This window comes from Lepidochelys olivacea (genome assembly GCF_965140295.1).
Source record: "Lepidochelys olivacea isolate rLepOli2 genome assembly, chromosome: 12".
In the NCBI taxonomy this organism is placed as follows: Eukaryota; Metazoa; Chordata; order Testudines; family Cheloniidae; genus Lepidochelys; species Lepidochelys olivacea.
Window position 1 is genome coordinate 37,088,207 of NC_140422.1, and position 27,563 is coordinate 37,115,769.

The window sequence follows — 27,563 nt, forward strand, 5'->3', positions numbered from 1 at the left end:
CCAATTTTTGCACATCCTTCTTGTAGTGTGGGGCCCAAAACTGGACACAGTACTCCAGATGAGGCCTCACCAAGGTTGAACAGAGGGGAACGATCACATCCCTCAATCTGCTGGCAATGCCCCTACTTATACATCCCAAAATGCCATTGACCTTCTTGGCAACAACGACACTGTTGACTCATATCCAGCTTCTCGTCCCCTGTAATCCCTAGGTCCTTTTCTGCAGAACTGCTGCTGAGCCATTCGGTCCCTAGTCTGTAGTGGTGCATGGGATTCTTCCGTCCTAAGTGCAGGACTCTGCCCTTGCCCTTGTTGAACCTCACCGGATTTCTTTTGGCCCAATCCTCTAATTTGGCTAGGGCCCTCTGTATCCTATCCCTACCCTCCAGCGTATCTATCTCTCCTCCCAGTTTAGTGTCATCTGCAAACTTGCTGAGGGTGCAATCCACACCATCCTCCAGATCATTTATGAATATATTGAACAAAACCGGCCCCAGGACCGACCCTTGGTGCACTCCCTTTGATACTGGCTGCCACCTACACATGGAGCCATTGATCACTACCCGTTGAGCCCAACAATCTAGCCAACTTTCTACCCACCTTATCGTCCACTCATTCAGCCCATACTTCTTTAACTTACTGGCAAGAATACTGTGGGAGACCGTGTCAAAAGCTTTGCTAAATTAAAGGAACAACACGTCCACCGCTTTCCCCTCATCCACAGAGCCAGTTATCTCATCATAGAAGGCAATTAGATTAGTCAGGCATGACTTGCCCTTGGTGAATCCATGCTGACTGTTCCTGATCACTTTCCTCTCCTCTAAGATGAGCTCTGTGGAGTTTGAAAGCTGTCATGGAACCGACTATCTAATATCCTGGGACCGACACAGCTACAACAACCCTGCAAACAACAACAAGGGGGCGTACATCTGCGCCATTCCCCCCACATCGGGCCCCAGGGGCAGGGATCTACCCTTTTAACGGTCTCTAAAGTCGGGTCTGGCACGTATAAATAAAACAAATTACAGTAAGTAGCGTTAGCATCTGTGATTAGTTTGCAGCTACTGCAAGACCTCTTGGGAGATGTCTGTCTGAGGTACTTATACGGTCCCCATTACAGCTCACAAACTTGAACGCATTTATCCTCACACACCTCTCTGAGGCAAGGCAGTGCTATTAGCCTCCTTGCACAGATGGAAAATAGGCACAGAGGAGCTAAGTGACTTGCCCAAGGTCACACAGAGAGTCTGTGGCAAGAGCATGGAATTGAACAGCCTGGGACTCTGGAGCCCCAGGCTAGCACCCTAACCACTGGGACCATCCTTCCTCTCTGTCATGTTGATATAAACTCCAATGAAGTTCCAGTAGCAGGAAGAACTTGCCATTAAATATGTAGGGACTCTCACCGAGTCTTCCTTGCTGTGTTTTTCAGGGACCAGCTAACTCTGGCGAGCAGGTGCCATATAATGCATTAGTGCCACTCTCAGTAACCGCTAAATGCTTCCCACTCGGCAGAGGCACCTGTGTGAAGAGCCAATGTATTAAGAGCACTGATGATGCACCAGCAAGGTCACGGGCCAAAGCCCAGACTCTCTTGCAAATGTGGGGGAGGGAGGGCACCACATTCCCAATGACACAACTAACTGCCTGACCCTCCCCATGGGGCCAGGTCTGCCCACCTTGTCACCCGGAGTTACACAGGGAAAACGCCGCCATTAAACGTTGTCGTCTCCCAAAACAGCAGAGCCATTTTTTACCGAACTGCTGTGATGTGTTTTAGCTTATTGCCAGCAGGAGTGTGGAGTGGGGACTCCTACCTATTGGCTGGGCTTGGGTCCTTCTCTGATCTGCCTTCTGCTGCAGAGGAAAGGGAAAACCGCTTGCTGGCGTCCCATCCCCAGAGGGTCCCGTCTCCAGGCGGTGGGAGAGACAGCCTTTAGGTGAATCCCTTTTCCTGCTGATCAGCCCCTGTCGCATCCCATTCCTTAACTGGGAAGAACAGGGACTTCTTCTTTTAAAGCTCCAGGGGTGGAGGAAAGATTCTCATACCTCTTTGCCAATGAGTAACGTCAATCTGATCATCGTGATCAATTCCTGGCTCAAAGATGGCTGCCTCTCCCTTTCCGTCATTAACCCAACACAGCAGGCCACCACCTTGGCCACGCGTCTCATCTCATCGGCCGAGGAGAAAGCTTCCAGATGTGGGGTTCTCTTTTGGCATGCAGGACATCTCCATGAGTGAGAGCAGTACAATGAGCAGACGGCGCCATCTCCTGCCCTCCATTCTTAATGGGCTCCCGTCATCGAGGCCACCAACTAACTCCAATCACCTCCAGCGCGGACACTCCTGTCCACATTGGTTAGGTTCCTCCTAAAGGCTCCCCACACAGAAGGGGATTCCTCTCTGCCCCCCATGACGCATTCCCTCCTCCTACCTGCCCCATTCTACACACCCGAACACTTCCCTGATTCAATCCCCAGCCCTGCCCTCGATATACCGGCATGTCTACACTGCAAGACGGGGGCGTTCTTAACTCAGGTTAACATAGCAGTGCAGACACGGCAGCAAATTAGCTTTTAACTTGGATTAGCAGCTTGAGCTCAAGCCTATAGACTAGCCTGGGGTTGAATTTGAGTTGCTAACCTGAGTTAAAAGCCGAGTTGTCACATCTTCACTGTTATTTTAATCCACGCTACCTAACCCTAGTGAAAAAACGCACCTTTTTTACAGTGTGGACATAAACCAAAAAAGAGAGAGAGAGGACTCCAGAGGTAAGTTTTCAATTGCCCTGCCTCCCAGTAGGGGAGGCAGGGCAATTGGGGACTAGTAGGATCCATCTGTGTACACACTGTTGCTATTAAATCAGGAGCAACAAAAAAAACACTGGGGAGGAGAGAATTTCTGTTTCTTGGGCGCACAGACCCATCCAAGAAGCCCCAGCCAAAAGCACAAGAGACAGGCTATGGGGGAAGAAACTGGCTACCTGCCCATTATAAACACCACTCTGTACACAGAGAGCCTTTGGTCCCACCCATTCAGCTACACCAGCTGCTCAGCAGCTACACCCAGTAATCTGCTAATTGCATGGCCAGCTGCAATCACCAATAATAAGCACCTTCAAAGTGCTGCTGTTTCAGGGGACATCAGACAGCAGCTGCTCGAGCCACCAAGATGGTTGTCCCCCGCACCCAATCCCTCTGCTTTAATGGTCTGCCCCAAACCCAGGACAGCTCCCCACCTGCTTCGACAAAAGCGGCTACAGCCGGCTCTCCTCTGAGCTGGGACAGCGCTGCTCCAACAGGCGGATCATCATCGGACACACACAAGGTCTCTCCACCAGCCTCAGAGACGCCGGGAGCGAGCCGCGGACCCAGACCTGGCCTTTCCGCATAGCGGTGCAGAGCCCGAGTTCTAGTCACGCCATTGAGCACTTCGTTTACCGTGGGCTGTTCCACACAATCCCAGGCTGTATTTTAACAGGCTTGGAGCATGTAACACATGAACTAGAGACAGGCCCCAGGATCCAAACTCTAAACGGCCCCAAGCGTCGCACTTGAGTTCTGTGACTTATGCCCGTCTCTCCCCACAGAGATGTGCCATATTTTTACATGCTCAGGTCACATTATCAAAACTGGCTGTTTTTAATTTGCCCCCCCCCCCCCAAGTCACATGTAAACATTCCCACCAAAAAGGACACAGGAGGTAGCCCAGCGTAACACAAAGGACAATCTAAAGGCTGCAATTTGCTTTGTTTTATTAGATTTCTATTCCCCAGAATGGCACACTAGGAATTAAACTGACAAGGCAACCTGGCCATGAATAAAGCCAGGCTCTTTTCCCTCCGACATGCACAGCATCTCATACCACAAGCAAGGGCAGCGTTCAGTTGAGAGACATCCCCCACTCCACAAAAGGTTGTTTAACTTTGGAGATCCACTTTCCTGTACTGGGAGAAGCAAATATACCCTATTCACAGGTTAACTCCGCTCGCCCGGCACACATTCCGTAGGCTTTCCAGACCTCATCTGCCCATTTCCAAAGACACTGGGTCAAGAGTTTCAGAAGCGACTACTGATTTTGGGTGCCCAGCTTGAGACCCCTGAAAGGGGCCTGATGTTCAATGAGCAGGAGTGCAGCCAAAATTGCTCGATACCCACCAAAAGCAGAGTTCAAGGGTCAGTTTCCCCCCCTTCAGGAGCTAATGACTGAAAAGACCTACAATCAAGTGCAGAATCCAGGTAGAAGTTCTGCAGTAGGGTGTTAACAGCATCAACTGTTCTGGGGAAAGACTGAATTCTGAAAACAAGATTTGCAAACGTGTGTGTCCAGAGTAATCATATTCAGCCACTGAGCTAGGATATTATGCTCTTTTTTAAAAATATGCTTTTTATTTCAATCTTTAATGGAATAAAAGCTCTTGGAGAGCAACAGCATCTCACCCCCCGTAAAAACAGATGGGCATTGGGCCACTCAATGAAAGCCAATAACTCACTAATTCAATTTAATATGTAGGAAACCTCCATGCAAAAGATCAACAAAAATGCATTGCAGAGCGCAGAGCCAAAGATGAAACCAAATTTTATTCAGTATACATGCAAGACTGAGACATGGCCTCTTAGAGAGGTAGCTGCTTAATTAGGATGAGGTTAGAAAAGGAAGATCACAGCTATTTATTTAGGTTTTTAAAAACATCCATCCAACTCTGTTTTGCTCCCATTTAGCTGCACTTCCTGGAACACGACAGCTACACATTAAGAGCACTTTTCAATCTCAGCACAATTATTCTCAGACAGACTATTCTGTGGCCTGTGTTGTGCCGGAGGTTGGACTAGATGATCATAATGGTCCCTTCTGACCTAAATATCTATGAATCTATGAATAGGGTCTTCTGCACCAGCCTGCACTCGGAGTCCTATCAATCCTGTACGATGCAGATCGGAAAGATATGCAAAGATTCCTAGCATTGAGCAAGTACAGCTTAGGGACAGAGATAGTCAAGGTTTGGGAAGCTGAGCATTAAGTAAAAAAGATCAAAGATCCCTCATTTTGACACTGTTCAGCTTTAAACCACTGAAAAGGTTCATACCACATGGCTGGAAATGCACAACCAGTAGCCTAGCACTGTCCCCGTGCCATTCATCACTCACACTTGCACACTCCCACTCTCACGCGCACTCGCACACAGAATAGCAGGACTCTCCTCTTAAACAGCTCCCTGTAACAAACAGCTATATAGAACACTTTCCTCAGAACTGGTTAATACAAAATCTCACTACATTAGACATCATTATCTGCTTCTCAGCAGGATAAAGGTCCTATGATGGTACCCTGGGCAGTGCCAGGCTTCTCCCTGGGAGAAGTCAGGCCTATAAAGAACCGAACGGATCATCTAGTGCAACACACTACATCTAATTCAAGTTTTCCTGCAAAACACTGTAACAGGCTAACAAACACTCGTCTAGAACAGGGGTGGGCAAAACACAGTCCTCAGGCCGCATCTGGCCTGTCGAACATTTCTGTCCAGCCCACCAGGCTCTTTGGCTGCCCCCTCGTGATCTTCAGGCTGCTAAAAGTCCCTCAGAGCAGTGGGGCGCTCAGGCAGGCTGCCTGCCTACGTCGCTCCTAGAAGTGGCCAGCTGCCGCTGGCATGTCTCTGTGCACCCCTGGCGGGGGGTGGGGGTTCTGCACACTGCCACCGCTCCCAGCACCGTCCTCACAGCTCCCTTTGGCTGGTTTGCTGCGCGGCCGGTGCTTGCAGACACGGGCAGCGCACAGAGACCTGCTGCCCCCCTCCCCCAAAGGGCATACAGAGACGTCCCAGCAGCAGCCGGCCGCAGCTGCTTCCAGGAGCTGCATGGGGCCACAGCAGGCAGGAAGCTTCCCTGAGCCCTGCTGTGCCACCAGCAGGGAGCCGCCTGCGGTAAACGCCTCCCAGCCAGAACCTGCGCTTCGCCCCCCCAATCCCCTGCCCCAGCCCGGAGCCCCAGCCTGCACCAAACTCCCCCCAAAGCCCACACCCCTCACCTGCACCCCAACACTTTGCACCAGCCCGGAGCTTCCTCCTGTACCCAAACTCCCTCCCAGACCCTGCACCCCTCCATTAATACAATAGAAATGTGCAGCCCGTGACAACTTACCAAAATTGGTGGAATGGCCCCCCCTGTGAAAATTATTGCCCACTCCTGGTCTAGAACATACTTCCACACACCTACTGTCAGATGGCGTTAATGTTATCTCCAGTGAATGAGCTAAGTTGGAATCTGCTGAATCAACTGAGGCAAGGTGGCTTGTTCCCCTGCCTGGACATAGAAGTGGAAGTGACCCTCTGGGGAGAAAGGATCTAGTGTGTGGGCTGGGCTGGGCAGTCCTAAGGGAGGATCCATGGGAGCAATCAAGCCGGGAAAGAAGCCGGGGAAAAAAGGTTTGAGCTGAATATTGTTAAAACTGTGCATTAAGAAAAACAAACTTGTGGAGGACGGGGTGAATTTCTACCGTAAATGGCTTGCAGTCTCTGGGAGTAGGCTCAGAAAGGTACCTGCCCACAGAAAGCCAATAAAGATTTTTAATGGCTCACTGGGTATCTGACTATACTGTTCTTTCATAAAATGTCATTCAGCAACAAAAGAAGTTTTTCTACATTTCTAGCTGCTCTGAGTTTGTGCCTAAATCATGTTTTGAAAAAACAGACCAGCCCAAACACTCAGGAAAGGTCCCTTCCTAGCACTGCTCAGCACTTTCATTGTAGGATCTTGAAGGACTTTACAAACACGAATTAAACCTTAGCACCCGCATAATGCAGGAAACCACACCAGCTCCACAGACGAAAACAGAGGCAAAGAGAAGTGAATGAACTTGCTTCTATGACGCACTGAAAGTCAGTGGCAGAGCCAGGAATCGAAGTCAAGAGTCTTGTCTTCTATTTCCCTGCTCCTACCTTTAGGGTATGTTTCCCTCCTTCCCCCCATCACCAATAATTCCATGGGCAAATTTAGATCAAATCAGACACGTTCCACAACTTCCAAAATACATCTGGGAACAGCAAAGCCTGTGGATTCAGAGGCACATGGTTCTTTTCAACTGGATTATGATTCCCATTCTGAGTTTAGTAGTGAACTGAAATGGAAAGGGACTTCCCAATTGGTTCATTTACAGGATTATGAAATAGATTCTTGGAGTTTATCATATCTGTTAGGTACTGCAATTTCAGGGCTGCTTTCTAAACAAAAAAATTACAGTTCCACTAGCCGAACAAGGTCAGCGGAACATATAGCTGGCTGCAAACCTGCTTGGGGATCAAGCTAACACCCAGGAGTACATCTGCCTCCTCAGAGGCAGAGGAAAATTGGAATACATACGCTAATCAGCTTCTTCCCACTGAAAACCCAAGAGTGAAACAGCAGCAGCAGAGAAATAGTTGGCTGGAGCCGACTTAAATTCAGCTGTCTTGGGTCTGTGGGTTTCACCACATAAGAGGATTTTCTAATCCCAGCTGACATTCTAAAACAGAGTCTGCTTTATCATTAGAGTATCCTGAAGGGGAAAGGAAATGGGAATCTTTTCCAAGTGCTTTTCAGGTTCAGGTTGATGACTTTGCAATGCAGCAGTGCATGGTGGGCCTGACCTAACCGCTGTTAGTGGGCTAATGGAAGTTGCATCTTAACCCCTTACTATATAAATTAAAGTTAACAGGGAAGATGCAGCATTGACATTCATCCATTTCTAGTTTAAAGGTACCCTCACTGTCTTAACCACTTTTTTTTTTAAACTGCCTTTGCTACCTTAATCACCTCAATTATCAAAACAGTAAAAACAATGGAAGCGGAATGACTTTTTATCGTTGATGCAGTTTATCTTTTTGCCCCTCTCAGCTTGGGCAATGGAAAGAGACAGGCTGTGGTCATTTACTGGACAATTATACTCCCTTTGGAGCATTGCGCCAGGGCAGGAGTACCAGGAGCACCAGGCTGCTTAAACACATTCCAAGAGGAACGATGTACTTTTAAATACACTGATGCCAACCTTAAGGGTTGCGAATGGCCTAGTTCCATTAATCAGGCTAAGTCTGACCAGTGGTGGCCTTTTAAACCAAGAGGGATAAGTTAGCTCAACCTTTACGTGCCCAGCTAACCACAGATATAGCCTGCCCGTCTTTAAGGGTCATCTCAGACAACACCACATCCAGGGGGCCAATGAAAAGCAAGCCACTGGAGCTGTCCAGTGTGCTGTTTCTCCATTTCAGTTTCCAGCACTCCTTCCCCCATGAGCCCCAGTCCAGATTCCAGTCCATATGTGAATCAGTGACTAGCGACCAGACCCTCATATTCTCTAGAGCTGAACACGCCCTGGGGAACGAGATTACACCTGGCTCCCCCAACAGGGTCAATGGCACACACTAGCTGCAAGGCCAGCGTAAGGTGTATGGGAGAGGAGAAGATGCAGGGCCTTCTTCTGTGGATTCTACTTTTCCCAGCATAGCTACTGGGCAAGCAGATGCAGTGCTACTGTCTCCACGTGATAGGGGGCCTCCCCCATTCCCTGGAAGGACCATCGCTAAGGTAAGCAGGTAGCTCAGTATCCACCACTAGTGACCCCTCTGCCAAGATTGCAACAGCGGTGCTAATTCTGGTGTACGATACAATTCCCCCCCACACCATTTTAAAGACAAAGAACAGCACATGAACCCTGGGACGTGAACCAAATTTCATCCCAACATCTAATACCAGGGATCCTTCTCCTTCTAAAAGGGTGTCATAAATATAAAGGGAAGGGTAAACACCTTTAAATCCCTCCTGGCCAGAGGAAAAACCCTTTCACCTGTAAAGGGTTAAGAAGCTAAAATAACCTCGCTAGCACCTGACCAAAATGACCAATGAGGAGACAAGATACTTTCAAAGCTGGACGGGTGGGGAAACAAAGGGCTCTCTCCGCTTATGTGATGCTTTTGCCGGGACCAGAGCAGGAATGCAGGTCAGAACTCCTGTAAAGAGTTAGTAAGCAATCTAGTTAGATATGTGTTAGATTCTGTTTTGTTTAAATGGCTGATAAAATAAGTTGTGCTGAATGGAATGTAGATTCCTGTTTTTGTGTCTTTTTGTAACTTAAGGTTTTGCCTAGAGGGATTCTCTATGTTTTGAATCCAATTACCCTGTAAGGTGTTTACCATCCTGATTTTACAGAGGTGATTCTTTTACTTTTTCTTTAATTAAAATAATTCTTCTAAGAACCTGATTTCTGTTCATTGTTCTTAAGATCCAAGGGTTTGGGTCTGTGTTCACCTGTGCAAATTGGTGAGGATTTTTTAATCAAGCCTTCCCCAGGAAAGGGGGTGTAGTGCGTTTCCAAGGGGGCACTTCCCCAGTCATTATTGTTAAGACACTTTGGTCGTGGCAGTGTTTAACCTAAGCTGGTAAGAATAAGTTTAGGGGGTCTTTCATGCTGGTCCCCACATCTGTACCCTAGAGTTCAGAGTGGGGAAGGAACCTTGACAAAGGGCATCAAAGCTGTTTAATTCAGGTCATACCATTCCCCTCCCTAACGAGGGCTAACATTAAAACTTCTACTGCTCCAAGCCACCATGCAATTAAAACTTCTGGCTGCCTCCCATCTGCAGGCAGAAAACAATATAGCCAGAGGAGAATCTGCTCCCTTTAGAAGCTAGTAAAATCTAGAGAGGGGATATTGCAATAAAGCCACGGGAGAAGAACGGTATTGAGTTACCCTGTAAGGCAGGCTTTGGGAGCAGAGAGCGCTTGAAAAGAATCCAAGTGAAGACAGACCAGGGAAGCAGACTTAGACTTCACAGATTCGTAGAGTGTAAGGCCAGAAAGCACCATTAAATCATCTAGTCTAACCTCCTCTATATCACAGGCCATAGAATTTCACCCACTACCCCTGTAAAACTTGTGTTTTATTCAAACATCTCATCCAGAATTGGATACGAGTGGGAGCTTTTATATCCGTTCTAACAAGGCCTACGCTACTGATCAATTGCTTTGCTGGCATCAGAACGTTAAGATCAGAGTTGACCAAGTAAACCTTGGTTGTTGAGAGCACAGAAAGCCAGAAGAATGCCTGACAGCTCTTTAGCGATGATGAAATTTCCGAAAGGCCAATGCTAGGTCTGACGCATCCATTTGTCTACTGGTACACTGCTGGAGAGGAAATTGCATCGAAGAATGAAGAAAAGCTGCCACCACCTGTGGATTTCCTAATCAAGAGTGACATGAAATATACCCCAGCTCTCAGCAGCAGCTCGTAATAAGACTTTTGTTGATCCAACACCGCAGCTCGGGGGAAGAGGGTGCAGTACAGTGTAATGCATGGCAGTAATGGTATAAATACAGGTGTTGCAATAACCCTGTGCATTTCGCGAGATGAAAGTATTGCCAGCTCTCAAATGCACAACGTTTGCCAAGTGCCTTATGCTGGAGTTGGTACCAAAAGATACAAACAAAGGTAGGTTTCTCTGTACAGTGCCTAGCACAATGGGGTCTTGCTCCATGAGTGGGGGTCCCCTAGGTGCTACTGCAATACAAACAGCAACAGGCTTTGTCCCCGGCAAAGTAGAGTCTAACAGACACGGAGAAGGTCAGATGTACTGGGTGACCCAGAAGAAGGGGTTAAGATAGAACATTACATTTAACTGACGAAGGGTTTGGCAGTGTGGGCCACAGAGAGGAGAGTCACTCTAGGAGGATCTGACAGAGAACAGGGTGGAGGCAGGCACGCTGGAGTTGGAATGACTTCCCACGGCTAGTGGTTCAATGCAGGGATGCACAGAGAAGAGAGCTGGGAAAGAAACAAAGGAGGTCTTGAGGCTGGTATCATTGCTTGGGGGGGGGCGGGGGGAGAGAGCAGAGGCAGGGAGATGCAGTGGGAAAGCAGATCTGAATCCAGCCCAGGCAGAGCTGTGCAGATCCTTGAGTGGCAGGCAAAGGGAATGAGCAAGTGGATGGGTTCAAAGAGCACAGTGCTTAAATCAGAGCAACAGGCCAGAAGGTAATTTTATAAGTTTCACTTTGGATGGGCTGGAGCATGATGGCGACTTGGAATTTCCCAACTCCCAATCCTGTGCTCAGCACATACTTTTCCAACGTAGACATGGCCTTTTCTGACACGGCCTTTGCAGTCAGACACTTTCACTCCCGCAGCGACACGAGACGGAATTACCCACCTTGAAACTTTACAGATTGTGATTGAATCGCTCTGCGACAGCCGTGAGCGGGAGGAGAATTCTGGGCCTGCATATGCAAATGAGCAGGACACAGCCCAGTACCCCAAATGAAGACTGAGTCATTCATGAGGTACAGAACCAACTTTAACGTTATAACGAAAGAGAAAAGGGAACTGAACAAAAACAAGCTCATTCACTAGCCCAGCAGGAAGACAAAGAAACCAAGATTTAAAACCACTGGCTGGAAAACCGTTGGAGGAGCAGGATTAGAGAGGAAAGTGATGCAGATGCCATGGTAATGCTAGCAACCAGGAGATTAAGTTCCTTTTAATTATCCTTTTCCCCCTCAATGGAAGGAAGTGCAGCTTAGAAACTCATTTACAAAAACAGCACAATCCATTTTTAAAAAGTTAAAGGTCAAGGCTTCTTGGCCAATACATCAATTATAAAATGGAACCCAAGGCTCAGTCTCCGCAGATTAAATAAAAAATGAGTTTAACAAGGGTGTTCAATTTAGTTACATCAGCTTGGTCTGATCCGCGTAGGACAGAACACAACCTTAAAAAAGGATGAGTTTTAGCCCAGCTAGAGACGACTGGGTTTAACATCCGGGACTGAACTGTTTAGATTGCATAGAGAGGAAACCAAGTCACCCTGCCAAGGTCACACAGATCATGGACATCAGGTAACACATGAGAAAGCCAAAGGAAATCCTGCACAACAAGCGTTGGCGGCAGAGAAGTGGGTCTCCTGGGAGGACCAACACCCGCTGCAAGATTCTGAGTAAGGAAATAAAACAATCACCAACATGACCTTCACGCTCAACAAGAGCCTTCATACCTGGCTTGCACACAGGTCAGCACCAGGCCTATGCACCACTTATCATTGACAGCCACAGTCTTAAATGGTGAACAGGCCGCATGCAGGCCCTTTGCACAGGGTAGATTGAAGAACGACATTGAGGAGGTTTTTTTCCTGCAGCCCTCAGGTAAATGGATTAAGCCTCTCCAGAACTGGGTTAGAGGCTTTAGGCCTAGCAGCACACACAGCCAACTCAGGAATCTACAAGCAGAAGATAACTTCAGGTGTAAGACCCTCCTTGCAGCCAGTGGGCCCAGAGAGAGTGGTCTGCACCTCTCAGCAACTTGCCGGTGGTGCTTTCCTAGCCATTGATCTCTCCCCCCGCTAGGAATTTCTTCAGGTCCCTGTTGGATACTGAGTCAAAGCAAACAGCAGATCCATGTTAATATGCATCAGTGACAGCAGAAGTCCCTTTGTGAAGCCCTGAATTTTGTAAACCCACTATTGTATGCGATGGAGAATCAGGACTCCTGGGTTCCACTCCCAACTCTGCCAACAACTCGTTCTGCAACTTTGGGACAAATCCCTTATTCTCTGTGCTGCGTTTTAGCTGTCTGTAAAATGAGGATAAAAGGCCCAAATATTCAAGAGAAATTATGGTCCGTACACAGCCTTGACCCTTGTGCCCAAGTCAGGGCTGGTGTGCACTAACCCGAATTCTCTCGGCTTCAAGGATTGCTTTTGAAGATGCAAGACAACACTTCTGTACCTCGCTCGCGGCTTACCACAGCATTTTGCGATCCTCACATAAAGACGTTGCAGCAGCTCAGAGTATATTATTCTGAAGAGCTCTGGCACTACAATGGAAATACAAAGAGCAGAGCAGGGCACTGGATGCTTCATTGCCCTGGAACCTGAAACACACACTGTGCTACAGGTCGGCGCGAGGCAGGGAACTTGTGAAAGATTACTAGGCAGATTAACGCAGCCCAGCTGCAGAATTGTCAAACCCCACTACAGCGAGAGGCCCCAGCATCAGACAAGAGAGAAAACTGCTCCCGTCTCATCACAATTAGCATCTGCGATTAAAGCAGCTGCTTTTGCTCCCCATCTGCGTTTGTTTAAAAGGCCACTTGACCCCGCCCACCAGTGTCCCTTCTTATCACTGGAATTATAAACTTGAGTCATCCCTTCTGTGCGGGTGCAATTTGCATAATTATGACACTGGAACCCACACTCACACCTGCAAGCTCCATGGAGACCACATTCCAGCCCTGAAGCCAGAGGCTATTAAAAGCTGGAATTAAAATGAAGCAACCTGTCGCTGCTTTCTTCGCACACAAAGCAGCCACAAGACCAGCTTGGACCCATGCTCTCCCCAACCACTGATGCAGCCAGCTGGCAATCTCCTGGCAAGTAATATTCCTTCAGATATCTGCAGCGCTCCTCACTTTGCCTCTACGAGACGAGAAACACTAGCTTCTCCAGTTTACAGCGGATAGCAAGCAGATGCTCAATACGCAGGGGTTTTCAGCATTGAGCGCATGCAAAAACGTGCATGCCCTCATGAGGGCAATTCCTGCAACTGCGCTAACAACTGCGGTAGGCGTGCAAACAAGGAAAACATAGCGCACCATCAGGCCAAGCCTATTCAGCCCCGGCAGAACTCTGAATCACTCTGTTGCAAGTTTTCAGCACGGACTGGAGAGGTGTGTCTGAGCACAGAAAGGGGCAGCGTGGCCTAGTGCAGTGTTTCTCCACGCCCTGGCGCCGATCTCTGAGCTCTCCCTGACACAGATTAGGAAGGCAGCAAGCCGGTCCCTGGTATTAAAAAGCATTGTCTAAGCAGACTCAAAGCATGGACGAGCAGCCTGGGTTCTACCACCAACTCTGCCACCGACGCGTCGCCTCCCTGTGCCTCAGTTTCCAAATTGTAAAACGGGGACATTTACTTGCTTCACGGGAGGGCAATCCACGCTGTGCCACTGATTTTATGTACTCTCGTTGCTGGTTACGAAGATTGGCTCGGGCCAGCTTTCTCCCTTGAAACACGCCTTCCCCTCCTACTGGACCCGGCAGCGACATCTGAATCCTAGAATCGGAGCAATTCCCTCTGGAGGGGATCGCCATGCCGCAGGACTCGCTGCCGGATCAGGCAAGAGGAGAACACGAACAGTTTAAGGCCTGATTCTCTACCTAAAACTTAGGTCTATCTAGCTAAGTCGCTTGGGGGTGTGAAAAATTTCACACTGAGCACCACAGTTAGGTCGACCTAACTCCTCGCATAGAGATGGCTGGGTCAATGGACTCCTTCTGTCGACCTAGTTACCGCTTCTTGGAAAGCCAGATTACCTGTGATGATGGAAAAACCGCTCGTGTCATTGTAGGAAGCATCCACCTGGCAATGGTGCAGCTGCAGCATAGACATACCCACAGAATAAAGGGCCGCACAAAGGGACGTCTTACGCCTGGCCGCATTTCTCTGCCTGTAACACAATAACTTTTGGACGGAACTCTGCACCCGAAATTTCCAAAGTTCCAAAATTTCAAGGAACGTTCTAGGCGAGGAAAATTGGTGAAAATCAGAAAACTGGCAAGGGGGAAATGAGGGACACATGGAGCTCCTGGCATTCGGTTAGCAGGCTCAGTAGTTTCAACCAGGTCTACAACCATCTACAGATCAAAGAACCGGTTGATGGCGCCATTCCAGCCTGGCGCACTTCCCAGGACACAGTTTAACATGTTGACACCCTAAATGACCTACCTCCCAGAAAGACAGACAGAAAAGAAAGAAGAATGGTGGGGCAAGGGGGGCACACAGAGCCCTCATACAGTGGAGAAATGGGAGACCAGGGTATGGGGGACGGGGATGCAGAACCCTTGCCATGGTAGGGAAGAAGGAAACAGGAGGCCCAGGGAAGGGATGGGAAGGGGGAACAAGGGGGCACAGAGAGCTCTTGGCATGGAGGTTCAGTGGGAGACAATGGTATTGGGGGAGAAGGACATGGGGGACACAGAGCTTGCTCCATGGGGGTACCCAGAGATCCTGCTACATAGGAGAGGAGGCACACTGAGCTCCTTGCAGGAGGAAGAAGGTGGGGGGTTGCAGGGAGTCCCTGACAGAGGGGGATTAGAGGTGGTGTCCAGGGAGCTTCAGAGGAGGGTGAGGAAGGGAGGGATTCAAGGAGCCCCAGGTGTGTGCAATGGGTCCAACCAACAGAAGCAACAAAGCGTGCCACCCTCTAGTAATGATATCATCTAACTCTGTGGGGCAAAACAAGTCTTCGTGCACGATGCTGACATGCAGGCAAAGCCAGGAGAGAGGGACATAAAAGGTTCACAATCCATTTAAACCCTGCTCTACATTTAAAAATCAGATTAGACCTAGCTACTTCGCTCCCTGAGCGCCGTAGTTAGGTCGCTCAACCCCCTGGTTTAGACACGGCTAGGTCAACAGAAGCACCATTCTGTCAACCTAGCTACTGCCTCTTGGAGAGACGAATTAACTTCATCAACACAGCAGCATCTACACTGCTGCACTACCGCAGCACCAGAATGGGGCTGCTGTAGTGTAGACATGGCCTAAAAGGTCCCCGTGCGACTTCCCCAAATGGGTAGATCATCTCCAGGAGACCCAACATTTCCTTTCACTCTTGCTCTCATTAGCACCATCTGTGAATAAATCAGAGAAACATTAAACTGAATTCCTTTCTCCACAGGCACTCTCCCCTTCCCCACGTAATCGAATCATAGAATATCAGAGTTGGAAGGGACCTCAGGAGGTCACCTAGTCCAACCCCCCGCTCAAAGCAGGACCAATCCCCAATTTTTGCCCCAGATCCCTAAATGGCCCCCTCAAGGATTGAACTCACAACTCTGGGTTTAGCAGGCCAATGCTCAAACCACTGAGCTATCCCTCCCCCTAATTTTCATTCCAAATCTACTGAACACACATTTTAATAATTTGAGAAACAGTTCTGCACATACCTAACACTCCTGCAGCCTCCTGTGTGACTTACAGTACCCCCAACTCCAACCATTCACCTCCCAGCAAAGCCCAATGAAAGCAGGAAGATAGACCCTGTCAGAAGCTAAGGCCTGGTCTACACTGAAGAGTTAGGTCAACAAAGCTACATTGGTCAGGGATGTGAAAAAGGATGTACACCCCTGACTGGTACAGTTATGCTGACCTAACCCCGAGTGCAGACACAGCTGTGTCGATGGAAAAATGCTTCTACGGATGTAGCCACAGTCCTTTGGGGAGGTGGTGTTCCTACAGAGATAGGAAAGCCCCTTCCTCCATTCCAGACTGTCTCCTCTATGAGCTTATGCCAACATAGCTATGCCCATATAGTCTCCACAGATGAGAGACAGCCTAAATAGTTGCAGAAAAGACAGTAGAGCATCTCGCCCAGCTGCATCAGAACTACCCTGCCTCATTCCTCCTGCATCCCATCAACCCCTCTTCCTTTCCTGCATCACACCCTCATTGCAAGTAATTGCACCCCTTAGGGTAAAGGGAGGAACAAACAGAGCCTGAGACACAGAGGCAAGAGCCAATTATGTCAATGACCTGCCATCATTTACTTCTGACAAGTAAAACTCTCTGAATTGCAAAGGAAATCAACCGTCCGTCACCAATCAGTCGCAGGCCCTAGTAGCCATTAAAAGACACATATTTAGTCTTTCTGCCGTGATGAGCTATATCCCCGTCTAAGCTAGAAAGGGAAACGTTTAAGGGATGTGATCAGGCTCAACACTGGGGACCAAATTCTGCTTGTACACCAGTGTAAATCTGGAGTAACTCCATTGGCTCCTGCAGGTTTATACTGGTGTGAGCCCACAGAATTTGGCCCAACGCCCCAATAACCTTGTCTATGTCACCAACAGCCCTCTAAATCATTAAAACTGGAAGGCGTCATATGCTAACTTACTTGTCACTATTAATGCTGTTTGCTGACGCTTGCTCTCAGACAATAAAATAGAAATTCAATCAATTCCGGTTTGTTTTTTTGGTCTATTTCCCCACTACCAACATATGGCTGCAATGCTTGGGTTGCAGACACTACAGAGATCCTTAACTCCAGTGGAAGCAATTTTTTTTTTAAGTAAAAAAAATAAATAAAATGATGAAGGTTTCATAAAACCCTTCCCTCAAACCTTTGGGGCTGAACCGAACCTGAAAGCAACTGTTTAAATAAATGTACCTACATAATATAATCTACATACAAAACATCAAATAATTTTTCAAACAATGTTTAAAAATTACAGAACCCGTCACTATTTCATAACTATGCTAGTACGCCTGCAGGAAGATGCTATTTTGATATTTCACAGGCCTGGGAAGTGCAGGAAGACATTGGCAATCCAGCTCACCATTGGCATGCAAAAGGGGAAGTGGCAACAGCAGTAAGAATTCCGAGCTCTTATCTCGCACTTTCCATGAGTAGACCCCAAAGCACTTCACAAAGAAGGTCACAATATCATTGTCTCCATTTCACAGATGGGGAAACTGAGGCCCGGGCAGACTAATTACTGTTCACTGTAAACTAAACTCTATTCATTTCCTTTTTAAGGGTGACCCAGTCCACCCCTTTTCTTTTAAAGACATGGCTAATTCAACCTTGAAAATTAAAGCAGATTTGATTTTTTAAAGAAGGGAGCTATCCTGCAATTCTGCAAGTCTCTTGCTTTTCTTGTGCACCCCAACCGCATCATTTCCGTTATGTCAACACCAGATATCAGACGCCAGGGGAGGGAGAGACAGGAGCCCAGGTTGACCTCGCTAAGCCATTTGATGACCCAGCTACTTTAATAGCTTTAATAGCTGCAGCCCCTTAAATGAAAATATTTTTAACAAGCTTTTAACGCACTTGAGCTCTCAGAAGTAAGCTCAGACATTGACTAATTTGAACGGCTGCCTCCAGCCTTTTATTGAGTTACTGGGATATTACTCCAAGAAGCTGATCAGCAAAGCTGGAAGCATGTCACTGAAGCACAATTCTGCCAGTGCCTCGGGATAAGATTTCAGATCATGAGTTTCCCACGCCTGGCCTGTCCGTGCACAAAAGTACCTCTCAGCCAGGAAGAGGAGAAAGAGAGAAGCTGTAATTGACTGCTCCAGACTGCACCAGTGGGGTTTGAAGGGAGTGCAATCCAGCCATCTGCAGCCCACTGCATTAGTACAATGAGAAGATTTTAAAGGGACACGGGTGTTTTGCAAGGGGGATCCCCAGTGGAAAGAGAACAGAGGAAAATCTCACACATACCCTGAACCAAATAATTCAGACCAATCTGCAAATGCTGCGCTTCTCAGATGAAAACCAAGATCTCTACAGTTCCAGACTGTCCCCCATGCACCAGGCTCTAAGGCAGAGGCTGCCCCTGCTTTGGCACTCAGTCATTTCCCTTCCTTATCACCTCACTTAGATTTTACCTGTGGTGAATAAGTCTCAAAGCGCCTTTGTTCCCTGGGCTGTTCTGCTTGTTCAGTGACAGGTTATTAGCGCTCAGAGAGGCTCTTATCTGACTTCACAGGAGCAACGGGGACTTGGGAACAAGCAGTGGAACACCATGGATAATCTTGAAGCTGCAATCCCTCTCTCAGGAGCTCATATGCACCTAATCCCGCCCCCCCCATACACCCCCCCCATCTCCTTTCCCCAGGCCTGCCCAGCACTCATTGCATGTCAGCTCAAAGAGGAAGGAAGGTGCATGGGGTGGGTGGAGAAGAACAGGGACGGGGCGGGGGTGGGGGAGAGAGGGAACCGGTGTGCAATTTTGACAGGGTTCACTTCAGTGGGTTTCTGTTCCCAAGCACAGCACACTCCAGACAACAATGCAACTAAACTCCCCAACAGCAAACCTTAAAGAGAGCAAAACACAAAGCAGGGGCATTGCCTCTCTGCAAAACTAGCCAAGCTACACTAGTCAGAATCAGCAGCGGTTTACCTCTTCCACTCAGGAGTCTGAGAACCGAACCAATATACTTATAGGGCATCATCTCGCATGCTGGGCTTAGATGGTGTACTGATGGACAGCATGCCAACCCTTAAACCAGACAGACAGTCCAACTATGAATAAAGCATTTCATGCATCTTTAAGTTTAGCAAAGTTAAAATAAATCTCTCTGGCTCTCTGGTGATCTCGTTTGAAAGCAATGCAATTACTGTAACTACCGCGGGTCATAAATTACCTGCTTTGCCACTTGCCTGGTGATCCACTTCAGGAAAATGAAGAAGAGGAGACAGGGAGAAACGTCCAACTCTAGGCAGCTGTTGAGGGGGGGGGAGGGAACAATCCAACAGCAAGGGGTAGATGCTCAGCGCAGTGCGCAAAGCAATTCAGCAGCCTCCAGAGCTGCGTGTCTGTGAATCCTTGTGCATCCGTCTCCATATCAGCCACACGCGTGCACACCCTGTTGATCATGATAGGCTCTTGTCAGTTTCCCCACCCCCTGCCTTCCAATTAGCAAGTGGCACACAACATATTCACTGACTCAGCTAATAATTTCTCTCTTTCACTTAAAGGTCAAACGCCGAGGGATTTCTTTTATAATGCCGTTTTCTGAGCAGAGAACGAGCAGCACGTCCCAGAGTTACCAAAAGGTTTGACATTTTAATTCCATCAAAGCAGTAAATAGGGGGACGTCAAGGGGTCTGAAAGCATTCCCCCACCCCCAGCAAGGGGCTATGTGAATTGTGCGTCACTAACAAGCCGGGAACCCACCCCACCATCCTCCGCAAAGCACTAAAGTGAGAGGTTAGCAGACAGAGGGTTTTATTGTTCCCTCTACAGCACTTGCACCTCCCTGGGGGGGGCGGGGGGGCGTGGAGGTGGAAATGTGGATTCAAAAGAGCAAGTGAGAGCGTGGGACCCTTGAAAAGGGCAGAAACGGCACATCCAGAGTTTGAAATGTTTTTTCTTTGAAAAAAAATCACCACTCTTCCCAGCCCCCTGTAGAAACAATGGGTGCAGATTTCAGAGTAACAGCCGTGTTAGTCTGTATTCGCAAAAAGAAAAGGAGGACTTGTGGCACCTTAGAGACTAACCAATTTATTTGAGCATGAGCTTTCGTGAGCTACAGCTCACTTCTTTCCACAGCAGGGATATGCGACCACTCTGCCCTTCCTACCCCATGCAGCAGGGAAGGGGCCCTAGAAAGGAGAAGGCTGAGAATCTCTGCAACGGAGCAAACCCTGCATCTGACAGAAGCGACACTGCACCATCTAGGAGCCTGTTTTATTGTATTTATGAAGAAGCAGGACATCAGGGAGGCTTTACTGATGAAGCACCACTTGACTAGCCCCTTCACTTCCATTTTTTATTCTAGCATCTTCCTTCTCTTTCTATTGGTATTCTTTGCTCTCTACTCCCACAGGACAGTACAGCAGCTACTCAGAGTTTTGTGGTCACTAGCAAGCAATAAACATAGCTACTGAACTGACTTCACAGATCTCCGCAAAAGCCCCGCTCTACCACCAGCTCCTGTTACAAGGGAGGAACCTCTTCTCTCGCCACAGGATTAGGACTTTGTACTAATTAGAGCTGCAGCCACTAGAGGGCGACACAAACGCGACCCAATCGAGGGCAGCGAACCACGTAGCACTGACGAGTTCCGTCCTCGCGCTTGGAGAGCCATCTCGAGCCCTGTCCTCACTGAGAGTAAAATCATGCTCGCTGTGCCTGTGTGTAAAGCAGTACCATTCTTCTCCCAGGGCAGCCAGAGACTGAGGACAGCACGTATTCCTCCACCCCAGCCCTGGCAGATGAATCCCAACATGGGAGCAGCTGGGACATTTGTAACTCCTCCTTCTAGAGTAAAATTCTTGAAGTCTCCCAAGAGGTAGGGAGCGAAAGCAGCACAAGTCCCAACCCCCATCTCACAGGAACTGGACAGGACACTATGCCGAATCCCAGATCTAAAGGCCATCGGACTGTCCACTCAACCAAGGGATCCGGTGGGAGAATTGTTCATGAGCTGTACATACATTTGATCAAAATCACCGGGGGAGACACGCCTAGGCCCTGTTGGTCAAGTTAGATTTCCTTAGAAATTTCCTACAGATCCTCAGCAACCAGCTGTGCTTTAAAGCGCATTGCTCCCTTAGCAGCCTGCTCAGCATGGCTGCTCTCAGCTGTCCCAGAGCTTAGCCTCGAGGAGGGAGAGAGGACTCAGCATCAAGCCCAGGATCTTACATACACACCGATGTATGTAAGCCACTTGTTAGGGCACCTTATACTTCCCCCTCTCTGTATCTGATCCACGGAGAATGCCAGTCTGGTACAGCCTCTGGGCTCTTCCGCTCAAGCGGTAGACACTCCTGCTTTCAGCTGTGGTGGCTCCCGGTGTCAAACAAGATGGCAGCTGTCATGGAAGCACTTCAAAAGGCCACAGCCCTGTTTAATACACCTTCTGCCAAAGCCTCATCCTTGAAGTAGAGGGCATTCAGCACTGCAGTTAGCATCACTCTCATGATGGAGGGCCTCTCACTGCCACCCAGCTCCACATCACAGCAAACACGATCCTCTAGAAGGCTTTCCAGTAACCCTGTGCATCGAACTCCAGCATCAGGGAACCTCTGTTCTGAGAGCTCAGACACCCCTCTAATGCATGGTTTTAAAAGGCACCTTGCTGCTGTACATGGTGCAGCATGGGGCTTGAAGCTACTGATCCAGAGATACATTTTTCCACCCTAAAATGCTTTTTAAAAAAGAAATATCACACACGCGAACGTGGCCAGTAGTTCCGAGCAGAAAACCAAATGTGTCAGTAATTTACTACTTTCCACTGATTAAAATGATCATTAACTTGTCCATTGCAAAGACCATTTAAAAAAATTATCCAAACGCAAAGCTTTTATATAACAAAGCTATGCAACCACACCTTATCTTAGTTACACCCCTTCCCCCCACCACGCTCATCCCACTTTTGTCTGTGATCACTTGTTTTCAGGTCTTAACTTCCATTGTAAGATATTTGATGCCCAGATAGCAGATCCCAGTTTAATCTCAGTTCTGCTGCTGTAAATCCACAGTAACTTAAATCGAGTGACCCCAGATTTGCATCAGAGTCACACAGATCAGAGACTGGCCCCATGTCTTATTTGTTCTGTGAACTGCTATTCATGTTCAAGGCACTGTATCAGTGCACACATCAATTCATCTGTGTTCTCTCTCTCTGACACTGCAGAGCCACCAGCCAGGAGCAGAAGGAACAATGGTATTTCAATCGCTTCTCCCCCCCACCCCCGCAACTTTGACATTTCATCCCTAAAATCATTAGTTTCTTCCAAAAAGGAAATAAAGAGCCAACAGCCCAGTCAACCTAATGTCCCATGCATACCTGCAGGAACAGGTGACGAACCTGAGCTGTCCATCTCTACTGTGTATCAAGCTTGGTTATTAGTACAGAGATAGAAGAGATTCCATAGCGAGTTACAGAAATATATTTGCAGCCAGAAGTTCCCCTCCCAATTCCTTCTCACGTTAAGCCTTACCTTGAAAACAACTGCATGGAAAACAAAACAGACTTACCCGCCTTTTGCTAATCCGCGGTGTATTTGAATCCAGAGGATTACTCAATATCTGACAGCCCCGGCAACTATAAACTCACTGGGGCATGTGGGAGATTATTTCTGGTAATGTTTTCTTCCCCCGCCTCCTCCCCAAACCCTGAAGTAGGCTCAGGAAGGGGGCAGGTAGCAAAAGAGAAAAATGCCAGATTGCAGAAACTAAGATGTGATTCTGTGAGACAGTACAGCTAACATTCCAATTCCCCAGCATTGCTGGATGTGCCAGAAGGAACTAGACAATGGAAGGAACACTAATTTCATACTGAACGTCCTCGGAAGGAACAACATGGACCTATGATATCTTCAGATAAAAACCAAGATGTATTTTTTATTCCAGGCTTGTTTCAACTTGTACACCCTTCCTGCTAAAAAAAACCAAACAAAAACAAAAAAACAGTCACAGGAAGAGTGCCCCTCAGGCCCTTTGCAGCATCTTGCAGAGTCGCGTCATCTTCATTGTCTTATTTCCATAAGAGGATCAGCTACTTTTCTGCTATTAAATAGGCTGCACCATGCAAAGAAAACTCAAGGTTCACAGTGCCTGTCAGTCCAAAGTTACTGAACAAACTATACACATAGGAATCCCTTGCAGCCACTTCCAGGGTAGAACATTACAGCAGTTTCATAGCACACAAGAACACTCCATGAGTGTTTTCAGGCCGGAAATGAAGGGTACTTTGATTGAAAGCATAGGAAGGAGGTAGATTGACAGTTTGTATTTACCCACATTGAAATTTGGTCAAGGGCACTGGGGATAACCCCCAGTTCTTGCCAAAAAAGACCCTGGGGACTTCAGCTCCAGCCAGCGTACAGGACTTCGGCTTTGATGATGCATCCAAAACAGCAGCAGCAGCCCAGGCATCAGAGCGCCGAGAGAACAGTGACACCTAGAGAATGAACCAGCTCCTCTTCCCGAGTCTCCCATCCAAGTACCAGCCCAGCCCGATCAGGCTAGGTGTAGGAGATCTGAGGTGGTCACCAGTGGCAAGGTGCAATTCTGCAGTGAAAGTCCTTTTCAGTTAGGCGCAAGACAAGCCATCAAGAAGTCACAACAAGGCGCAATGAGCCATGACAGACAAGCTTTTCCTAAACTCTAAACTCAAACAATTATGGCACTGTCCTAATGAGTCCTGGTGGGATTAGTGCAGCATTTGAGCCTACTCCATGGAATTGGACACAACTGGATAACCATAGAAGACCCTTCCAACTCAACCATCTAGGAGATGAAGAGCCCTCCAAATGGGACTGGTAATGAGCTAAGTAATGGAGCTGATCACCTCTAGGTGATTCATTCAAATACAGCCTGCGTTAGTAATAACTAGACATCATTTGCTTGTCAATGGCCGGCCAGAGGACTTTGTGAAATGAATTAGTCATCTAAATTCATTGCCCAATGGGCAAATCTCACACATCACCACCACCACCGGGCACCTTCACTCGCAAATCAACGAAGAGCACAACCATTTGCATGGGCCTGGAGACATCATTGTTAGAGCTGGTCATCCCATGCATAAGATTGAGGCACATCACAGTACACTGCATGAGGAAGCTTGCACGGCTGCCATCGGCTATGCGCACACATTTTAGGGGGTTCACGGAAGGCTCCAGTTTCCAGGGCCAACAATACAGTGGTTAAGTTAGTTTGTTTTTCTGTGTGTTCACAATTAATACATAAGGAGAAGAAGAGAAGAAAGTCCCCCTCTGCTACAACTGTGCTTTTGACAGCAGAACAAGAGAGTCCTCAGCATTCAAACAGATTCAAGCGTATATTTTACACTTCGTTTTGTTGCCTCTAAAGGCTGCTCGCTAATGAAGATTCTGGGGGTGGGTTTAGTCTGTCATACTCAATAAGCAACCTATGTTTTTTGTACAGTGACAGCAAGGAAGAGTTCCAAGAATAGGCATGATCCAAGTCTGCTTTCAATGGCCAAGTTCACATCTTCCAAAGCTGGTTCGAGAACACAGGGCAAGAGAGAAAGAGGAGGAACTGATTAAGAGCAGCCAGAACAGCTAGATGCACTTCAGTTGCACAGGAGGCAGCTAGCAGGGGATTTGCACAGGACCTCTTCCATAAAAGTTACCCTAAGCACTGCTAATTTAGGTCACATGCCCCCTAGCAGAATGAGAAGCATATTACACACTGCCTCACTGCAAGGTGAGAGAGGCTTCGGGACAGCCTGCCCCATGAAACATCAGGATTTCCAAGTGAAAGATGTGACACAAACTCCTGTTGCAATAAACTGCAAGCGATACAAGAGGGCAAAATACCCAGGAGTCTGCATCACTGGATTTTGTAAAATCCATACCCCCCCTCTGCTCAATATTTCACCCGGCTCGACAGTGAACGATTGAGTGCTTCAATAAAGGACTGAAAAACGGGCCTTAGCTGAAGAAGCCCATGTTGCCTGGACTGACCCCAGCACGTCTCCAAAGTCTAGCTACACCGAAGTGGAGCTGCTCTGAGTTCTGAACCCAGTTGTTTGCAGGTGTGGTTTGGTTTTAGCACAGATAACCCTTAAGTGGCAAGGGCCCTGGACAGCTCCAAATCTGCACAGGGCTGAACACACCAATGGCATCCGAACATAATGCTGAGAACCTGCACATGCTGGCTGCTGCATCACTGCAGGACCCTTGGCTCAACTTGGGCTCATTAACTGACTGCTCCATACATAATTTTGTAAAGTGACAGCATCAAGTTAAGCACCAAATTATACTCACCCTAAAGTCCAGGAGACTTTTTTAGAAGAGAAAGGAACGTGTTCATCTGTCTACACATTCCACTTCATGGAGAGTTTTAAAGGAAACAAAATATTTGGCAGTACCACCCTTATGGATTAAAACCCACTGGAGATGACAAGCCCTGACTCCACATTGGAAAGCAATCATCAGATCCATTGATCTCTAATGTGCCCGTCCCTATGGTATTCCAGATGCCAATTTAACACCTCCCAGGCTATATGCAAACATACATAAACACCCATTGCAATAGTGTGTTACAATGTGATTACACTGCCAGTCAGGAGGGGCACTCTTAAAAAAAATAATCAAGATATGCCATTGTTCCACCATATCCCTCCAGAAAACTCTCCTAATCCAAAGTATGTCTGCGGAATTAAGCTGGCATCTCCCTCACCAAATGTCCCTGGTTACACAGACTCACTGTGAGGCCTTAGGAAAGTCCATTAGCTTAGCTTCCTTCTATTGCTGTTTTGACATCTTTTAAGTGGGGTAACAGCACTTCCCTGTACCAGAGGGATTTGTGGAGGCATTAATTAAAATCGTTAAAGCCCACAGATTCTTGGAAGAAGGTGTTACAGAAATGTTGCCATGCATGACAGTCAATTGCATTATCTTGCCAGCCGACTACGGTGTCTTGCACTGCGGGTTCGTGGGGTTTGAAATGAGAATGATGTGATACATGGACAGCAAGAGTAATACAAAAGGTGTTTTGGTACCTGCCACTCCTGGAAAGACTCTCTATTTGGGTGGTAGGGAAGTAGTGAAAACCTCAAGCAGCAAACTGCCGACAGTACTCTACTAGCATTTGTGAACACAGCCATATTGTACGCATGACGCTTAGGAAAATGGCTAGCATCTTTCTGCCACTTCCATGCTCCTCACCCACATTATGCCCGTATGTGTGGCAGAGTTTATTTTTGAATTAGGATATGCAGAACCAAATAATAAATTAGATCCCACCTAGTGCACTGTTCCGTCAGTGCAACCTTCTTCTCGACTGTATGTCTTGACCAGAGTCTGGAATAATTTTAAAATGTGCCAAGCATGGAGCTTCCATCACTTCTCATGGGAGGTTAGCCCACAAACTAATAGATCTCACCACCAAGGAAGCTCTTCTTGATAGTTTGTAAATTTCCCTTGTCTTAAATGTACTCCTAGTTGTTCTTCCTTTTATCATGGCAAATTCCTCTCTCTCTGGGATTCTCAGCCCTTTCAAAGATTTTCATTCTTCTACCCTGAGATCTCTGCCCCCAGACTGCTGTCCGTTGTGCACACAACTACCAGACTGACGTGTAATTGCACACACAAGTTAGGTATTGGGCATGCATTGTGTGCACCCTAACTGTTTGAAAACCAGGCTCATGGCTCAGTGCTGGAACTAGGGGTGCTACCTCACCCCCAAACTGGAAGTGGTTTCCATCCTATCCAGGGTGTACAGTTTGGTTCAATGGCTCTCAGCGCCCCCCACTATACAAGTTGTTCCAGCACCCCTAGGCTCATGCTAGATAGTCAACTATGCAAAACCACCTCCAGCCTTTGCAAAGAAAAGTTACATACACACACGCACACACAGAATGATACATAGAAAGCGCACATATTTATTCAAGTGCTAGTATTCTTGTAATATTAACTGCTTTACAAAGGAGAACTTCCCCCATTACCAAAGGTTTTTCTCTATTATGGACAGCTGTCGTACAGCATGCATGAAAAGATCAGCAAGTGACTCATCCGCCTTAATCAAGTTAGGATGAAAGCGTTACATTTACCATCAGCCTCCACACAATCTGCAGAGTGCAAAAGTTATACTAAACAAGTGGGAAATGGCTAATCCCATTCATAACACATTTTGGTACACGTACGCAAACTTGCTTAGATGTCGTCTAACACAACAACGTACTCATGATTTTAATCAGCTGCCAAATTTAAGACACTCATCACATGTTGCATTTACATTGTAAATCAGATCACATCAATTCCTCTATCTAGGTTGCTTTTTTGTACATCAACATTACCTTCCTCTCTATTTGCAACATGCAGAATCTGTAAACTGCCTTCATCCAAGTCAACAGCAGCCATTCCCACAGCCCAAAACCAATTGCCCAGGCTAACTGAGTTGGAAAGATGCATCTCAGTGCTAAGAATTCAGCACATCTTGGAAGTCTGTGGCAATAATTAAAATCAGGAGAAACACAAAAGCTGCTCTTCTGTCTCTTCCTTGCACTAACATATCAGTTACCTCTCCCAGAAGCTGTTCCATTTGCTAATGGACTCAGAC

The 27,563-nt window shown here is 47.6% G+C and overlaps 1 protein-coding gene across 4 annotated transcripts in view; it reads right to left on the reverse strand.

Moving 5' to 3' along the window:
- Positions 1-27,563, reverse strand: part of KIAA0513 — a 93,068-nt gene that overhangs the window by 38,391 nt on the left and 27,114 nt on the right. Inside the window, exon 1 of one of the 4 annotated variants that reach the window (XM_084644515.1) lies at positions 19,171-19,376. The exons of the other annotated variants lie outside the window; for them this stretch is intronic. The gene's annotated coding sequence lies outside the window, so the exon portion shown is untranslated. Of the gene's footprint in view, positions 1-19,170; positions 19,377-27,563 lie in introns of those variants that run through there. 4 annotated transcript variants of the gene reach the window in all.